The sequence below is a fragment of the Gavialis gangeticus genome, unplaced genomic scaffold, assembly GCF_001723915.1.
Source record: "Gavialis gangeticus isolate Ggan-Ray unplaced genomic scaffold, GavGan_comp1, whole genome shotgun sequence".
Taxonomy (NCBI): domain Eukaryota; kingdom Metazoa; phylum Chordata; order Crocodylia; family Gavialidae; genus Gavialis; species Gavialis gangeticus.
The window spans coordinates 98895870-98901132 of record NW_017729024.1 but is presented as its reverse complement, the minus strand read 5'-3'; the positions used below and the strand labels follow the sequence as shown (position 1 = coordinate 98901132).

Below are 5263 nucleotides of genomic sequence, written 5' to 3'. Positions count from 1 at the left end.
CCCCACAAAAACCGGGGGGGGGGGGGGGGGGGGTAGTGGTGCAGCTGTACCCCCTGCCCTTTGATTCCTGGTCCACCTGAAGTGCCTGGCAGTGGCAGCAGCATTTCTATTCAAGTAGCACTGATGGAGTTAATTGTCTTCATGGGTTATTATAATCCACCTGATTCCTTCTAAATGCCATTCCAAAAGTATTAAAGGCCCTCTCTTCTTTTAAATGGTCTTGATGTTCACCTAATCAAACTAACTTTTCTTCTGCATTTCTTCCATCTGCTAACTGCTCCTGGTAGTGTGGCTCCTATTTCACAATCCTGCATACTGTTTTTAATTCTAGCTAAAAACATTAACTCAGGTGTGGAAATAACTTTCAGTGAAGCACTGGATACACTGTCAAGATGTTCAAAGGGGCTAGATTTTGTTTTATGAATCTGAAAAAGAAATGCCCATTTAATTCTAATGACTGCAGAACTAATGAAACAACATATTTTAATTCTTTTTGCCTGGCTTTTTTGTGCATTAATATGCTATGTCATATGTTATGTATATTCTCATACCTTTATATTTGTTTTTGCTCTGATCTTTAACTAAATAATGAGCCCTAGGCCACTAACTTATTTCTAAATCTTCTAGGTTCTTTTTAACTTCAAAAAATATGCTGCATTATATAGGATGATGTGCTATACTATCTGCACCCCTTTTTCAAAATCCTAGATCCGCCTATGCATACAACATCTAGACATCTGAGCAAGACCTCTCTCCTCTTCCACATTCTTCTCTGTGTTGATGTCAACAATGAAAATGCAAGAGGCAAGCATTTTTGTGGGTAATATCTTTTATTGGACCAACTGTATAGTTGGGAGGGACATAGGTACATTTAATTCCCATGCTCTGTAGAGTACAGTGGTACCTGAAATCTTACCTATATCCCTCCCAACTATATAGATGTTCCAATAAATGCTATCACCCATAAAAATCTTTGCCTCTCATTTTTCCTGGACGAATGTGTCTACAACATCAGCCCAAAACTACTACAATGAAAATGGGAATTCAGGGTCAGATTCTGAAAATGCAGGTGCTTGGGTCAGAAAGTAAAGGGCCCCATCCATAACATGACAATATTTGATACAATATCTGATGAACTATTTTCTTCTTGCACAAGGACTCTTACAGTATGGAGCTCCATGCTAGGTCCCTATTAGCCATATCATTAATCTAGCCATGCACCGGGAGGCAAAATACTAACATTGATAACACAGTAATACATTCAGACAATGCTTTAATCAAATGTGGCTCCAAAGTCACCAACAACAGGTGTCACTTCCCTTGCACCAGTTTTACCAGCTTCAGAAAATTATTGCTTAGTTCCACAGCATAAGAAAAACCACGAGCAGATCTAATCCCTTGAAAATAGTGAAGCTGCTGTTCAGCTACATGGATGTAACTGACTTCATTGGAGTTAGCCCAGATTTGCCTGAGTGTAAACGACAGGAGAATCTGACCCACTATCTAAAAATTATAAATGAAACAGTGACAGTCTTTAACTGCAGAAAAATTGCCAGGAGCAGTTATTTCCCACCACACTCATCAGTTTTGATTCATTCCTTGTAATCTGGATTTTCCATCTCTGCACTTTTCAAACCTTTGTCTCCTTTATCTCCTCCACATGCAATACTCTCTCTCACTCACCACATGATTTTCTTACAAATGCTGTTACAGGAATAACAATCTTTGCTCTCAAATGAAAATCAAGCACTCTAATGCAGTCCCAGGGATCTTTCTTGCTATTTAATTTATAAACTCCTTTGAGCTGTGCTCTCGCAGCTGATGATATTAGCTAGTACTAGGTCTGGGCTGAATTACAGTTTCTTGTGCTTAGTCAAGGGCTATGCATTATTGTAGTGCTGTTTTTCATGTAAGCATTCTTAAGCCTGTAACAAGTTTTGAGCACATAATACATAGATACTTTTGTTGCAAAGAGTGGAGTCCAGCCTTTACAACATTTGTCCAGTTGGTGAGAGCCACCCTAGTTGAGGAATATATGGATAAATATTCACATCTTTTTTTATTAAAAAGAACTACTTGTAGTCATGCTCTCGACTTCCACCTGCAATAGCAGGATTATTCCAGCTTCATGTGATCTTTAGGATGCATAAAGAGTATTACTGATTTAAAAGCTGGTGTTAAAAATAAAAATGTACAAATTTACAACAGTCACAAATATTTATATGGTTTTTTAAGAAAAAACACAGCTTCTATGTTCTGCATTCCTCCAGATTCTTCTAGGTTCAGCAGCCGAACCAAAACAATTTGGTGCAGGAAATTCACTTCAGATTGAACTGAATTTAAAACATTCCATTTTTCTTCCCAAAAGAAAAATAATGTGTTTTTTCTGTGTGTATTGAATGAAATATTCCATTCAGCCCAAAGCAAACACTTTGTCTGGGGGTACTTCTAAGAAAAAAAAAAAAAATCAGTAGAAATGAAAGGCTACATTCACAAAAAAAATTGTTTCCAAGTGATAGTCTTTCCACTAGGATCCATCCGTCTTCAGCCTCAAGGGCATTCCAGCCTATACATCTCAGGAAAGTGTCCTAGAAACCTGACTACTTTAGGCTGAAATGCTCTCAGTGTCTTTTGTTGATGCTGTCCTACTTTGTATAACTAGAAGTTTATTAGCACAAGGAGCAGTAACCTGGTAGCCCAGCTTCCCAGTGTGTCGTAAGCATCAAGCTTCTTCCTTGCCTCACAGTGGAACAGCTGAAAAGGTGGCCTTAAGAAGAATACATTTGCAGCCTGACAGGTAAAGCAGTAACCTGAGAAGTTTGAGGTTAAAGTTTAAATCTTCTCTCTTTCTGACCCAGGACAGATACTTCTAGAAAATCATAGAAAAATGGGGTTTGGAAGGGACCTCAGGAGGTCATCTAGTCTAACCCCCTTCTAAAAGCAGGGCCATCCCCAACTAGCTCATCCCAGCCAAGGCTTTGTTTAGCTGGGTCTTAAAAACCACAAGGATGGAGAGTCCATCACCTCTCTGAGTAACTTGTTCCAGTGCTTTACTACTTTCCTTGAGAGAAAGTTTTTCCTAATATCTAACCCAAACTTCTGTTGCCGCAAGTTGAGACTATTGCTCCTTGTTCTGCCATCTGACACCACTAAGAACAGGCCAGCTCCATCGTCTTTGGAACTACCCTTCAGGTACTTGAAGGCTGCTATTAAATCCCCTCTTATTATTCTTGTCTCCAAACCAAATAAATCCAGTTCCCTTAGCATCTCCACATAAGTCATGTGGGTCCCCCAGTCTACTAACCATTTTCATTGCTCTCTGTTGGACTCCCTCTCATCCTTTCTGCAGTGGGTACCCCAAAACTGGACACAGTACTCCAGATATGGCCTTACCAGTGCCAAATAGAAGGGAAGAATCACCTCCCTTAGTCTGCTGACAATGCTGCTACTAATGCAGCCCAGTATGCTGTTAGCCTTCTTGCAACAAGGGCACAACGTTGGCTCATATTCAGCTTATTGTCCATTGTAACCCCCAGATCCTTTTCTGCAGGAGCTGCTGCCCAGCCAGTCAGCCCCCAGCCTGTACTGGTACATGGGCTTCTTCCATCCTAAGTGCAGGACTTTGCACTAGTCCTTATTGAACCTTATGAGATTTCTTTTGGTCCAATCCTCCAATTCTTCTAGGTCTCTCTTATCTTAGCCCTACCTTTCAGTATATCTGCTACTCCCCACAGGTTGGTGTCACTGCAAACTTGCTGGGGGTGTACCACATCCCATCTTCCAGGCTGTCAATGAAGATATTGAACAAAACTGGTCCCAGGACCGACTCCTGGGGCACTCCGCTTGATACCAGCTGCCAACTAGACATCATGCCATTGACTACTACCCGCTGAGCCCAATGAGCCAGCCAGTTTTCTATTCACCTTACAGCTCATTCATTCAACCTGAACTTCCTTAGCTTGCTTGCAAGAATGTTGTGGGAGACAGTATCAAAAGCCTTGCTAAAGTAAAGGGATATCACTGCTTTTTCCACATCCACAGAACCAGTCATCTCATCATAGTAGGCAATCAGGTTGGTCAGGTGTTACTTGCCCTTGGTGACCAGTCTGTAGTTTTCTGGATCTTCTTTCTTCCCTTTCTTAAAGATAGGCATTATATTTGCCTTTTCCAATCATCTGGGACCTCTTCCAATAGCCACAAGTTTTCAAAAATAGTGGCTAGTGGCTCTGCAATCACATTGGTTAACTCCCTTAGCACCCTTGGATGCATCACGTCTAGTCCCATGAACTCGTACATGTCCAGTTTTTCTAAACAGTCCCGAATCTGTTCTGTTGCCACTGTTGTCTGGTCACCTCCTCCCCAAACAGTCATGCCAAGTGCAGTAGTGTGGGAGCTAACTTTGCCTGTGAAGACTAAGGTGAAAAAGGCATTGAGTACTTTAGCCTTTTCTGTATCCTCTGTAACTAGGTTGCCTGCCCCTTTCAGTAAGGGACTCACACGTTCCCTGATCTTCTTCTTGCTGTTGATATACTTGTAGAAGCCCTTTTTGTTACCCTTCATGTCTCTTGCTAGTTGCAACTCCAATTGCACTTTGGCTTTCCTGATTTCATCCCTGCATGCCCAACCAATACTCTTGTACTCCCCCCTAGTCACTTGTCCAAGTTTCTACTTCATGTAAGCTTACTTTTTTGTGTTTTAGTTTACTGAAGAGTTCCCCACTAACCCAAGCTGGACTTCTGCCATACTTGCTAGTCTTCCTGCACATCAGGATGGTTTGTTCCTGCACCCTCAGTAAGATATTTAAAAAATACACCCAGCTCTCCTGGATTTTTTTTCCCCTCAGAGTGGCCTCCCAGGGGATCCTGCCAATCAGTTTCCTGAGGGAGTCAAAGTTGCTTCTCTGAAGTCCAGGGTCCTTACTCTGCTGCTCTCCTTCCTTTCTTTCCTCAGGATCCTGAACTCAATCATCTTGTGGTTGCTGCTGCCCACACTCCCATCCACTACTACATTCCCCACCAGTTCTCCCCTGTTTGTGAGCAGCAGGTTAAGAAGAGCACAGCCTCTACTTGGCCTATCCAGCACTTGCACCAAGAAGCTGTCCCCAACACTCTCCAAAGGCTTCCTGGATTGCCTGTGCACCAATGTATTGTCCTCCCAGCAGATGTCACGGTGATTGAAGTCCCCCATAAGAACCAGAACCTGTGATCAGGAAACTTTAGTTAGCTGTTTGAAGAAAGTCTCATCCACTTCACCCTCCTGGTCT

The 5263-nt window shown here is 42.1% G+C and overlaps 1 long non-coding RNA gene across 1 annotated transcript in view; it reads right to left on the bottom strand.

Moving 5' to 3' along the window:
- LOC109298230 overlaps positions 1-4571 on the bottom strand; it is a 12048-nt gene extending 7477 nt beyond the window's left edge. The window contains exon 1 of the long non-coding RNA XR_002097543.1: positions 4366-4571. This is a non-coding gene — a long non-coding RNA (uncharacterized LOC109298230). The remainder of the gene's footprint in view (positions 1-4365) is intronic.
- Positions 4572-5263: the final 692 nt, after the last annotated feature.